Genomic DNA, 13,860 nt, shown 5'->3' with positions numbered 1-13,860 from the left:
GTAGTATGTATGACTAAGTACATGTTTGAATTGGCTATGTTTACCTAATCCCAAGAAATAAACTACTGAAGATGGAGTTTAATAGCATTTTGAATATGCTGGTTAATGTCTAGCAGACATTTCACAAAACTGCCCTCGAATTAGCCCTTCAGTATTTTCACATCGATGAGTTCACTCCCAGATCCCTTCTTTGAAGTCTGGCCCTGCCGGCTGGAGCTGCTCTGGGGTAAGTCTTGTGTGAGTTTGCACTTTAAAAGCATGTCTAAGGCAGCCTACTCAACTCACGAATATGAATTAGGCAGAATTCAGCTAGGCCTTGTTTTCTAATAGCCATCTTGAGGTCTACCCTTTTTCTTTTTTTCATTTAGTAAATCGTTATTGATTGAGCTTGAGCTACTATGCCAAGCACTGGGGATACGCACGTGGCCCCCGCCTTACATGGCTTATGGTCAAAGACTAACCAACACATATACAATTGTTATTGGAATGTTCTATGAAGGAAAGACTCTCAGCAGTTGGAGTTGGAGGAGAACTCTAGATAGTTAGGAATGCCTAAGAAATGACATTTGACCTGAGATCTAGAGAATGAGTACTAGCAATCTAGGTGTCTTAGATGGGGTTCCCTAGAGGCAGGCCCTGAGACACAGATCCTGCTACTAGAGATTTATCAAGGAGACATGAGCAAGGGCTGTGGGAGTAGGACAGAGAAGGGGAGGGAGCCAAGCAATAGTGTGACCTCAGGCACAACTGTGCAGAGAGTAGCTTCAGCCAGACCCTTCAGTGGAACTCTGGATTGTAAGCTTTGTCTTAGAGTTGTCCTGATCTGTGACAAGCTTGCTAGTCTTTCAAACTCTCACTTAGAGCTTTTGGTTAAAGGCTCCTGTGGGACTGTGAGAGGAGGGCTTAAACTCACAGGCACTGAAGTCTCCTCTTAAACTCATCTTTGGATGGAGCAACTCACACTTTCAGGTAAAATAAGTATAAAATGGGAAGCTATCATAATAAGGTGATCACAAACATTTTTCATCCACATATATAATAAACTTGAGCAAAGAGCTGCTTTTCCTGATCCCTGCAATATCTCAGCTTGGTCTAGACCTCAAAACTTACACATTAAATAACACCTTCCTTGCCTGTCGTAGGTTGTAAAGATCAAAATAAGACAGTATATAACAAAAAGAAAGGGCTCTAACAACTATAAAATGCCCTACAGAATTACCACTTGACCACTGTCTTTTGTATTGGATTTTTCATTTAATTCAAAGGGAAATGGATACTTCGTTTAAAGAATATTTACAGGAGAAAACAAACAAACAAAAAAAAAACTGCATGGTCTCATGTTCCCTTCAAACTTCTACATTTTGGCCAACTGTAAAACAAACAAAGGTAGACCCCAAACCCAAGGGCTTTTGCTGCTCTATCTAGAAGCTTCTGCACTTTCATTTTAGGTAAGTGTGATGGCAGAAAAATAGGATCCTTCTTTATCAGATTTTAAGTTTTGTTAGGAAACATAAGGCAGGCATATTTCTGAGGATCTTGACATCATTTAAAAGAAAAAAAATTGGCTGTGGGAAATTGACCAAAGATCCAAGAGAAAAATATGTAAAATTGAAACAATCACAGGTTTACTCTCCTAAGCTAGGAAATTATCTGGAACCCTATGTCTGGGAATTAACAAGTGTCTGTTTACAATCTTGATGCTTAAGCACTTTGATGTAAACTGTTTCTGGTTCTAATTATTATCAAAGAAGAAAAATTGTTGAAAGGCTAAGGCTGGTGAATTTTAAGCCCCAAGAGTTCCAGCTAAGCTGAGGGATAGAGACAATTGTCAGCGGTCCTTCAGATTCCAGTGAGATAGTTCCCCCAACAGCAAAAAGTGAATTATCTTCTTATCTTTTTGTTTTGCTTTGAATTTTTGGTTATGTAGACACTTTACTGAAGCTTTTTTTAAATGCCTATATAATACGCTTGGAAGATTTAGAATCAATTCACTCACTCCTATAGACAAACAGTAATAAGAAATGATGTGACAGTTCAAACCCAGGAGATAGCGTATCTCAGCAAACAAAACTTCTCTTTCTTAAAACCTTTTCTTTCTTTTGTCTTCTGGATTCAATTAGCATCTTTTCCTGGAGGATATTATACAAATCTTATTGATCCTACATCATAAAACAGGAGAGAAGGGACATCTGGGCTTGGACATTAAATAAATACACACTGACTGTAAATGGATACTCATTCTAAAGGGAGAAATAGCCCAGGGTAAACTAATATCTGTATAATGCTGCATCACCATTCTGTGGATAATACCATGAGCAGAGGTACACTGAAATAAGAAGGCATTATCGGTTTTCCCAAAGCATACATCTGTTCCTTGCTCTGGTGTTTCATACTGGATTCAGTTTCAGCATGCCACAGGGACCTCAGTGTTTGTCCCCAGTGTTCTATGAGCCTAAGTTTGACCCTAAAATGATTAATTGAAATCTTTTCAGTCTAAGTTTGACAAAAGAGTTTTGGCAATCTATCCCCACAGGTAATATGAGAGGGAGAAGGAAAAGAAGAATGAGCAGAATATTCCACACATTGGATCTAAATATTAAGGAAAAGATTGATAAATTTAATTGCATTAAAATTTGTAAATTTCTGTTAGTCAAAGACACCAAAAAAAAGGAGGTAAGCCATAGACTGAGATAAGATACTTACAAAACATAAAACTGAAGGATTAGTAGCCAACCTAAATAAAGAAGTTCTGTGAACCAATATGAAAAACTCAACTGACCTAAGCAATTCGCAAGAAAGAAAGATTAATTGGCCAATATGAAAATACACAGTAAATCAGGGAAATGAAAACTTTAAAACAGTCAGACATAATGTCATATTCATCGTATAAAAAAAGAAAAAAGAAAAAATCTAATAATACCAAGTGTTGGTGGGAACATCATAGGAAAATGGAAACCCAAACACTGGTGGCAGAATTATAAATTAGTACACTCACTTTACAGGGTAATTTGAGAAATCCTGGTGGAGTTAATCATACTCTATGATCCAGCAAGCCCACCTCTTGGTATCTATTTTTGAGAAACTGGTATAAATGTGCACAAGGAGACATGATCCAAGGATGTCTATTACAGCACTGCTGGTGAGAGAGAAAAAGAGCAAAGCCAGAAGTACCTTAATGTCCCATCAGTAGGGGACTTGACAAACTGTGGTTTGTTTATACAGTGGCAAATAAACAGCTGTGATTCAAGGGCCCCAATGCATAGATTGCAAAACAAACAAACAGACAGACAAACAAAACAACAACACACACACAAAGAAGAAATTAAGTATGTATTTGTCTTACAATATTATCTTAGATCCCTGGTATTCCAATTACTATTTCTCCCTCACTAGTTTAAAATGAAAACCTAGTGGGATATCATTTCTACTTCTAATAATAGGTTTCAGACATTTGCAACTCTGAAGAATTAATGGGACTAAATAACTAAATGAAGAGTCCCTATACCATCAGGTTCAGAGAACCATCCAGAACCTGCCAGTGCCACCAGAACACAGAAGAACTAGGAAGACCTTCTTGTCCCATAGCTATGCCTCTGAAGGCAGAGAGCAAGCCCATGTACACCAGCTGTGGCCTGTCATAATTAATTGGCCTGGGCATTTCCCAAGATTCTTAGCCAGGGCTTTCCACTTGCATGGACAGAACTCAAAACCAGCCAACCGACCTACCTTCCTTCTTTCCTTCCTCCCTTCCTTCCCTCCCCCCTTCCCTCCTCCCTCTCTCCTTCCTTCCTTCCTTCCTTCCTTCCTTCCTTCCTTCCTTCCTTCCTTCCTTCCTTCCTTCCTTTTTAATTAAGAGATGGTGTTTATACTCTGTAGTATAAGCATTTCTCCCTTCCTTTTCTCTTGCTAACCCATCCATCAACATCACAGAAAAGAATTCACCAGTTCTGCATATGGTTCTTAGTAGAGATTGTCATTTTCAGCTCACTTTAGGGAGTTAGTTCTTGGTTCTTTGACAGAAAGAAGACAAAGAACCTTCTAGACCAAAGCACTGAAAATTCCAGGAGGAGATGCCTGCTCAGAGACACAAAGACCTTTAGATTTGGTGGGGTTCCCTCTGGGAATGTGAGCTCCAGCTGCCCATGCTGGTTTTGGAATACAACAGACCACACAAGTCATTCCTCGGGCGGTTTATCTCATGGGGAACTCTGACCTGTAGCCTAATGGATGACCCAGGTTGCTGTTTCCTAGGAAGCCAGAATCAGTCATCAGGCAGCTCTCTCTAAATGGGCTCTGAGAAAATAAGCATTCATCAGGGGACACATCAAGTAGACATAGGCAGCCACCCACTTAACAAGGACCCCATATTCAAGAATGCTCTTATCTTTCCAGGATTCATTCCTGGAATCCAGAGACCCAGAGACAGAGCTGGGTGGACAGGACTGCCTGGCAGGAGCCATGACCTTCAGAAAAGGCATGTGGCCAGCACACAGACTCCTCTTACATGAATAAAAAATATAATGTACATTCCAAAACCAAGTCTTTCAAATACCAATGGAAGAAAGTACATGAAACCCCTGAAAGCTCAGGGTAAGATTAAGTTATGGTGGATGAATTTCGAGAGAGAATGGCATACAAAGGGTTGGCTGAGAAGACTGATTACTTAAGTCCTAATCAAGTGTCTGTTAGCTTACCAAGTTCAGTGCTCTAAGTTTGTTGTGAACAGGTAGGAGATTATGGTAAAATGGGCCTCTCTTTCCTTTTGTGGGATTTCTCAGAACTACAGACTTATTTTACTGTAAAACTTCAAAGAGAGAGTAGGATACCCATTACTCATATTTACAAGAAGCAGCTCATGGGGCTGACGTTTCATTTGGCATCTGTTGGAAAACACCAGTCGAGATGAATCAAGAAATATATTCCTTACATGACTGTCGCAGAGGAGTCCTTCAAAAGAATTTATTCCCATTTAACACTTTGGAAGAGCAACGGAGAAGGAACATGTCAAATAATCTTAAGTCACGTCAAGGATTCACAGCAAGATGCCTTTCCCAAACAGGCCTGAGAGACAAGAAGTTGGAAAGGCATCCAGGGAAGCAGAGACACTCCTTCAGGTCCTGGATTGCAAGAAGGTCTGAGCTCAGCAAGAGGGGCAGCCCAGGGCCATGGCCAGTGGGTGTGGTAGACAGCAGGGCTCTGCGGTATCTGAGTGCGTCATGTGCCCTTCCCCTGAGCAGTCTGGTCCTGGGGTTCAGTCCCCAGGGAGCCAGTGGGGAAGAGGAAGGAGGAAGGAAAAGCAGCTGCTTGCATGCAGGGTGACCCATACAGTGCCGGCCGTAGCTGACATGAACTCTCCCTCAGAGAGCCTGTTCCTGGTCATCTCTGGGGTATGGAGACCAAAATAGGTTGGCGAGAACACAGGGTTCCTGAAATTAATTGGAAAAGCAGAGACACCCCAGGGAAATAAGAAAGCCACTCAACTGCCTGGTCCCCCTTCTCAGAGTTTGAGTCTCGGGGATATTTATTGTTTATGTGTGTGGATCCATTCTGTGTGAAGGCCACTGGGGGCTTAGGAGAAGCTTCATCACAGAAGAAGGGCAGGGTCAAGAGAAGACAGGATGGCTTCTAGGCACTGAAACCACTGCAGGGGTGCAATCTTGTGTGAAGAACAACTCTCTTCAGGTCGAGATCCCACAGCCTACAGTGAAGGCATGACAAGAGATGAATGGAGGAGTTGGAGCACCACTCTCTGTGTCACCCCAGAGCTATGGTCCAAGAAGTGCCTTTTTGCTTAAAAGCACACCCTCTTTAAAATCGAATCGTTTCCAGCTGTCAAAAGTGTGGTAGCACACTGCTTTTCTTAGAAAAGAGCACTTTCGTGCTGTCTGCTGATACACTGTCATAATATATATTCAAATCTAGGTATCCTCAATATGAACACTGCTCCCTTGGATTGTGGTGTCCTCACACAGTGTACATCCTGTGCAACTGTATGCAGCAGGGGTCCATCAACCTCACCCAAATTTAGGCAGCGTAGAAGCAACTGCTGTTAAGTCTCTTAACCACATTCCTGGTGTAGCAAGGGGTAGATCATACCCTTTTCAATGGTCGTATGACTGAGAGTAGACCTAAAAGCCTTTCACAGTTTTGGAATAGTTGAAGACACAGCTTTGAATGGCACATTTCATTTTTCTCCAAACATATGGCCTGCCTGATAGCATTTGGTGGGGGGGAACTCTGGGAGCATACACGTATATGTGAGGCCTCACCCCATATCATACCAAACATGTTAAAATACATCCACATCTCACATAGAAATCTACTTTTTGCCCCAAAAGAATCTTGAAAAGCTTTTTCTAATTTTGTTTTTGAAACGATGAGGCAACAAGTCACTCATTTAATTAACTATTGACGATCCTTTCTCATTGATCATGCACACTGAGGAACCTTTCAAGATGAGAAGATGCACTCTACAAATGATTTTCAAGCATTGGGATGATTTCTCGGATGCTGAATTTGATGACAAAGTGATAATATGTTGCATTTCATCCACAATAAACTAGGCAGTTAATCATGTTGATGTTGCAGTTTTCTTGATCTTGGAGCTAATAACTGTTTTCAGGTCTGTAACTTTAAGTCCCCGAAGGCTGAAGGCCTGGGGCTCGGGGCTGAGAATGCTAAGGAAGGATGACATGACCCTGGGGCATGTGGGCACGTGTGTGTATGTGTGTGCTTTTGTGTGTGTGTGTGTGTGTGTGTGTGTGTGTGTGTGTGTGTTGGGGTAAGGGAGGGTGGTGTAACTCATCAGAAACATAGGTAGTTTCCTGCACAACAAGGTTTCAGGGACAATGCTTCATCTTGCCTCCCACTCTACCCCCACAACATTCTGCCTATACCATACTCATTGTCAGAAGGTCCTACAAATTTATTTCCGAACATTCCATCCCACATTCTCTCAGCTAGCTCATGTTACCTCTGCCAATAGCCAGTGCAGTTAATTACGCCCATGTGGAGAACCAGGTCTGGATACACGCATGCCCAGCACACTCACCTGGCACTAGGCAGCTTACTGAGTTTCTCTGCAAATCTCAAGGCAACCTTCCAAGGGTCAGAAAAAGAAACAATCATTCACCTGTAACAGATTCCTAGCCAGATGAAATGGGACAGTTGTGGGGGGAGGGGGTTTTTTGCTTATGAAACCAAACGTGCATTTTCAACCCAAACAGAAGTAGCGAAAGGACTCCGTGTGTTGTGAGCGTTTATAAACTTGCAGGAAGACACATACAGGGTGGCCAGATACTGTCCTAAAGCCCACCCTGGTACCTAAGCTTGGACAAGTTCCCCCCACGTTTGCTTGGCAGCTCATGCTGAACTATGCAGCGTCTCCAAAGAGGCTGGTGCTTCCCACATTTTCTTGCTAATAACAGTCACCTGGAGTACTTATTAGAGATAGAAATTTCCAGGCCCCTCTGCTAGGATATCCTGAAATAGGGGTCTTGCTTAGGGCCCAGGTGTCTATGTTCCTAGCAAGTGGTATTTCTTATTTGTAGAATTTTACTTACGCTGTAAGGGTCACACTGGCTTCGAATTCTGCCAAGCGCAGGTTCAAAGCGCAGCTCTTACACTTTTAATTCTGTGACCCTCATAGACCAGCACTCATCCTTTCTTATCTAGGGTTTCCACATCTCAGAAATTGGAATGGTAATAATACCGCCCACCACCCACTCCCCGCCAGCGGTGTGGACTGGCCAGATTGTCTCCCCGGGAGGTGCTATACGTGAGCTACAAGGGCTATGATCTTGGAAACCCCAGCAGAGGGCACTCATAGCTGACCTTGGCATTGAGGGACAGAATCTATCCTACCTTGAAGGAAGACTCCCCACTTTCATGTTCCAGGACTCCAAAGGCTTGCAGTTCCCAGACAAACTATGCTTTCTGCCTTCCATGACTCAGTGACATGGCTTCCCTCACTTCAGCCAGCTGACTCCTAATGCTCCTTCAAGTCTCAGGCCCTGGGAAGCACCTGCAGAGCCCCAGGATGAGAAAAGGCCCCTCCCGAGGTTCCCTGAAGGCGACATGAGCACACCACAACAGGAGCCCTCTTCTGCCAGGCCACCCCTCTGTCACAGCGCTTTCCACACCACTGTCCACGTCCATCTCCTGCACAGACAAGGCTTGTGTCCTTCCCTAATGTCAACGCCCAGTATAGGACCATATACGGTTCTCAGAAACCCAGAGGCGGGCAGATTCTAATAGGCAGAACCCCACCTGCTTCAAGAATCACTGCAGGTAGCAACAGGTGCTCCTCATGGAGTGGGCTATGCCTATGAATAGAAAAACACTGAGAATCCCTGACCTTACTGAGAAAAAGAAGGCAGTCCCAAGCAACACAGGTTTGTTAATGAAATCACCGTGGGGCTCCTGGATGCTGCGTAGAAACCTGTGGGTGGGACCAGGGCTCTGCCTGAGAGTGCGGGGGTCTCGAGGAAGGTCACACACAGGCTTCCCTAAGGGTCTCCCCCAAGTCCCCTGTGGGGGATCAGAGCAGCGGGAATCACTGGAATTGGTTGCGGCCGGACCTGCCAGACTAGAAGGGTGGGCATTCGAAGGGCACACACTCATTTTGCCCTGTCATTTTGCCCTGTCATGCAGGGCTTTTGTCGTTTGTTGTGTTTACTGGGAAATAAAGCTCAATAAGGTGGAACTCAAAGAAGGGAGTGAGGGGAGGACTAGTTGTCGCCAGAGGAGACAACCTTTGGTACCTATAGATAGAAACCCCTTCGCCCTTCGAAGCCCCTCCTTTCCCCTCTTCCCCAACTTAGCTTTGGATGTTAAGCCAGAATTGACACCGGTGCTCTCTTTCCTCTCCCCCTTCTTGGTGCTGTAGCTCTAGCAGCAGGGGATTCACTCTGGAGGAAGGGAGAGGAGAAGGAGCAGGACTGACATTCGGTGAGCATCTACCTAGTGCCAGGCACTGCTGGGTGTATCGCCACATTGATCCATTGATACCTCCCGGCCACCACCACCCCCCCTCAGGTCAGCTTTATTATAATCCTCCCAGGACTCTAGTCCTTGTTGCCCATCTGGGGAAAGTAGCCCAGCCCAGAGGTCCCACCACAAGGGCAGTCTGAAGGTGAGATGGGGGTGTCTACCAGGGAGACTGAGCCACACCAGACCTGAGAGAGCACGGGGGTCACTATGTCACTCGGTGGGGGCACTGAGTTATATAACCACAGGTCATTTCCATGGAATCTCCACAGGTTTGCGATAAACCCTTTGTTTGTCTTTGCTCTAACGTGATTCATTTCCACCCCTGGCAACCCAAACGCCTGGTTTTAAACAACCATTATCACCAGACTACAGACTACAAAACCGAGGTACCAAGAGATTAAGCAGTTCGGCCAAAACGCCGTAAACTGATAAGTGGCCGGGCAGGGATTCAGGCCCTGACCTGCCTGATTTCAGAATCCACTCTCTACACAAAGAATTGTGCCAAGACATTCTTCGGGGCCTCTAAGAGTATTTCTGGATGTGTTTTGCCTATAAAGAAAATCCGTTCATAAAGCGTACTGGATCAGAGCAGCGGGGATGACTGAAATACTTGCTGCACAGAGCAAAACTATAGCTCCCTCCCAGCAGTAACAGTAATAATCACAAGAGCTAGCATTTAGTGAGCATTTACTATGTGCCAAGCACTGCGCTAAACACTTTCAAGAGAATTTGATCCCATATATGTTCCCCAGTCTTGGATGAAGACACTGGGGCTCAGAGAGGTTATGTAACTGGTCCAAGATCTCAGAGCTGGGAAGAGAGAGCCCTGTGGTTCAAAGCCAGCTCCCTCCGGACTCGAGACCTCCCACGGTACCAAGCTGAATGCTACAGCCAGACGAGATGCATCTGAAATCTTCAGGAGGCTGTGGTCACCTCGCTGCAGCCATCATAACTCTTTATAACTGGGAGGGGGCTGGGCAAGTGAACGCCAAGGTGCGTTCGGGGTGCGGTTCTCACTGCAAGTCAGAGGGCCAAGTTGTAAAACAGGCTTTTAGTGAAAACTAAGATGCCAGCAGCTCAAGGCAGCAAGCGTGGTCCTCTGAGGCTTCCTCCCTCAAGCTCGGCGCCAGCAACCCCCTGTGATTTATGCTTCCAAGTGACACACAGCTTGCAGGCACCAAGTCTGCAGTAGCGGAGAAAATGGATGGGCTGCCTTGGGATGTTTTCCCTGCACGCACCACGTTCCCTTAAAAGGCCTCGAGTGTATATACAGTTCTGACATGCGGGCAAAAACCACATCACGGCGGGGCCTCTCTTCCCCTTATATGGTCAAGTATTACAATGGCACCCTCCCTGCTAATTTATGAAGCGCATGAGTGGAGGAATGTCGATCAGGAGACGTGGGGATGTTTCACCAGGGAGAGAAATATAAAGCTCATCTCACTGGCAAGGGACGTACACGACCAAGTGGAACAGAATGCATACTTGCTGAAGTTTTTTTTTTAAACTCTGAAGAATAAACACTTTTGTTCCTCTCTCAAATATCAACACGCCTTAAAGCCGAAAGAATATGAAGAGCCCCACCCCCCAAGTATGGGAGAAAGAGAAAAGTAAAGCAAGAATAAAAACATGTAGAATTTATCCTTCATGCATTTGCCCCCCTCCCAGCCTGGCCTTTGTTTCCCTACTAAACACACACACACACACACACACACACACACACACACACTGCATATATACAACCAATTAAGCGTCTGAAAAGAAAGGACAACTTCATTTGTTTTTTTGTTTTGTTTTTTATAATAATTTTTTATTATGATATGTTAGTCACCATACAGTACATCCTTAGTAGTGTTCCATGATTCATTATTTGCATATAACACCCAGTGCACCATGCAATACGTGCCCTCCTTAATACCCATCACCAGCCTATCCCAATTCCCCACTCCCCTCCCCTCTGAAGCCCTCAGTTTGTTTCCCAGAGTCCACAGTCTGTCATGGTTCATTCCCCCTTCTGTTTACCCCCCCATTCTTCCCTTTCTTCTCCTACCGATCTTCCTACTTCTTATGTTCCATTAATGAGTGAAACCATATGATAATTGTCTTTCTCTGCTTGACTTACTTCACTTAGCATAATCTCCTCCAGTCCCGAAAAGGACAACTTCATTTGAAACATAACACAGAAATAGGGCAGAGGACCAGTCAGCTACAGTGAGTTCCTACCTCCTGTCTATCAAAGCCCTCAGCCATGTTGTTAGAAGCCATAAATCAAGGTGTCCCATCCAATCTCTGTCCTAAGCCTGGAACCAGCAAAGACAAGAGGGTGTGTGAGATTAGAACATACAGGAAAGTGCTTTGTACATCATAAATCATATGATGTCCACAGGTAAACACTATGGTAATGTCCTCCTAGAATGGTTGGTTTTTAAGTTACTATTTATTATTTTTATTTAATACACAAGCAGGTTTCTTGGATATATCCAAATATAAGTTATGTCCCTATTTAAACGGTGATCACCCTTGCTATAATTCACTATCATTGGGTCAGGACTCTGCATCTATTTGCAGTGCACACTGGTCTAAATAACCGAATTCTTCTACCCAGCCTCAGAATGCCAAGGAATGCTTCCTTGCCAAGGAATGTGTCCACTACAGGTTTAATGGCACATCGTACAAGCTAGCAGAGAAAGATTCAGCCTCTTATCATATAGCACATCTTATGTGCTTATCATATAAGCACATATCCTTCACCATTTACAAACTCCACCTTGACTGAAACCAAGTACTTTAAAAAAGCAATTAGACGAAATCAGAGAGGGAGACAAACCATAAGAGACTCTTTAGGAAACAAACTGAAGGTTGCTGGAGGAGAGGTGGGAGGGGAAATGGGGTAATTAGGTGATGGGGATCAGGGAGGGCACTTGATGGAATGAGCACTGGGTGTTATATGCAACTGATGAATTACTGAACTCTACCTCTGAAACTAATAATACACTGTATGTGAATTAATTGAATTTAAATTTTAAAAATAATATATATTTTTTAAAAAGCACTTGAAGATACCCAGGAAGAAAGTTCAGTACAAATAACAACACCCCAGAAAACAATGGACCACGATTCCTTCAATATAACTCCCTAGGTGAGATGTATTTAATGTGAAAGTGTAGCCCGGACGTTCATCTTCTTAAAACCAGAAATTTAGGAATCCCACCCAGCTGATACCAAGTGCATGTCCTCACTTGAAAATGTTCTATTTAAGATTCTCACACAGCTCACACAATAAGGAAAGCCGTCACGGTACACATGGCAGTCTCTCTACACCACAGCTTTGTCGCATGGCTGCATTTGAGGCAGAAAGAGTGAGCAGGGGTGAGGAGAAAGTGCAAGAGCCCTGGGTGGTTGCGTCTCAATACATGGGCAAGTGAGCCCCTGGCCACCCTGGTATCCCTGTCTCCCCAGCATCTCCACACTGTCCACGGGGCTCAGGAGGGGGCTTTTAGAAGTATGCCAACTGCCCGACTTCACACAGTTTTAAGTACCTGCAGCTTCCACTGAAGAAGTTCCCTGAGAACCAAACAGCTGGTAAGCAAGGCTGTAGACTTGACCACCTGCATCAGAATTACCTTGCCGTTTTTTTTGCTTGAAATGCAGATTCTTGGGCTCCATTTAGCATAACTGAATCCAAATCACTGGGGGGATGGAGCCATGGAATCTGCATTTGAACAAGGCCGGCTCCCCACCCGCCCAACTCCCATTAGATTCCCACACACATTTGAGAACCACTGCTATAAACGCTCAAAAAAAAAAAAAAATCCTGTTCAATCGAACACTATCTTATACCCAACTAAAAAAATATAATCCCAAAGTATACTTCTCCTAAGATTTGTAGGAAAAGGGGATCTTAGGGAACAGTTAATCCAACCTCTTCATTCTTTTTTTTTTTAATTTTTTAAATTATATTATGTTAGTCACCATACAGTACATCCCTGGTTTTTGATGTAAAGTTCGATGATTCATTAGTTGCATATAACACCCAGTGCACCATGCAATACGTGCCCTCCTTACTACCCATCACCAGCCTATCCCATTCCCCCACCCCCCGCCCCTCTGAAGCCCTCAGTTTGTTTCTCAGAGTCCATAGTCTCTCATGCCTCAACCTCTTCATTCTTTAAATAAACAAAGCCGAGCTCTTGGCAGAGTAACTGACTTGCCCCGGGTCTCGCTGCCGGCTGATGGCAGAGCCCTCTGGGACCTCTGGTCCTGGGTCAGTTCCTAGGCTCTGCCATCACATCCAACACCTTCCCCACCCCTCCCTGCACCACACCCATCCACACATTCTCCAGGGGGGGCTCTGGAAACTGTTGTCTCTGCCTGTCCAATATCCAGCCCTTTCTTAAGGAAACAGAACTTGGCTTTTGTAGAACCACCCCCTTCTCCACTGCTTGTCCCGCAAGGTGATCCCCTCTTCCTGGGTCAAAGAGCAAGCATGTGATTGAACACAGAGTGAGCACATGCTGAATCCTGACTAAAGGATTGATCCAGAGGGCAACTGTCTGAAGAGATTGCCTATACATAATTCCTGCCACCCAGGTCCCTATTATTTTTGAAACTAGCTTTTCCTTTGATTCTGAGAATTACCTCTTATCCTTCCAGTGCATTCTTTTTCAGTAACCTAAAATTGGTCTTTTTACTTAGATGCCAAGAACCCTACTTGACCTCTGCTTCCTTAACCCAAAACCACAAATGTGTAAGCATTTGATTCAGTTCGATAGAAAGGGAAGTTGGGGTTAAATATCTCCTTTTTGGAAACAGAGAGTTTGTCTGACCTTGCAGTTGGTACGTCCCTGGAAACCCGGTCTCCATCAATAC

The 13,860-nt window shown here is 44.3% G+C and overlaps 1 protein-coding gene and 1 long non-coding RNA gene across 2 annotated transcripts in view; both read right to left on the bottom strand.

Moving 5' to 3' along the window:
- The window catches only part of PGM5 (phosphoglucomutase 5), a 190,350-nt gene that overhangs the window by 84,509 nt on the left and 91,981 nt on the right, over positions 1 to 13,860 (bottom strand). The window lies entirely within an intron of this gene.
- On the bottom strand, positions 349 to 12,723 carry LOC130542342 (uncharacterized). The gene is made up of 2 exons (XR_008956829.1): positions 7,864 to 12,723; positions 349 to 7,098 (listed from the first exon to the last, which is right to left on the bottom strand). It is a non-coding gene; the product is annotated as an uncharacterized LOC130542342 (long non-coding RNA).

Source organism: Ursus arctos, unplaced genomic scaffold (assembly GCF_023065955.2).
Source record: "Ursus arctos isolate Adak ecotype North America unplaced genomic scaffold, UrsArc2.0 scaffold_33, whole genome shotgun sequence".
In the NCBI taxonomy this organism is placed as follows: Eukaryota; Metazoa; Chordata; class Mammalia; order Carnivora; family Ursidae; genus Ursus; species Ursus arctos.
The sequence above is the reverse complement of the archived record's forward strand: the minus strand, read 5'-3'. Positions and strand labels throughout refer to the sequence as shown.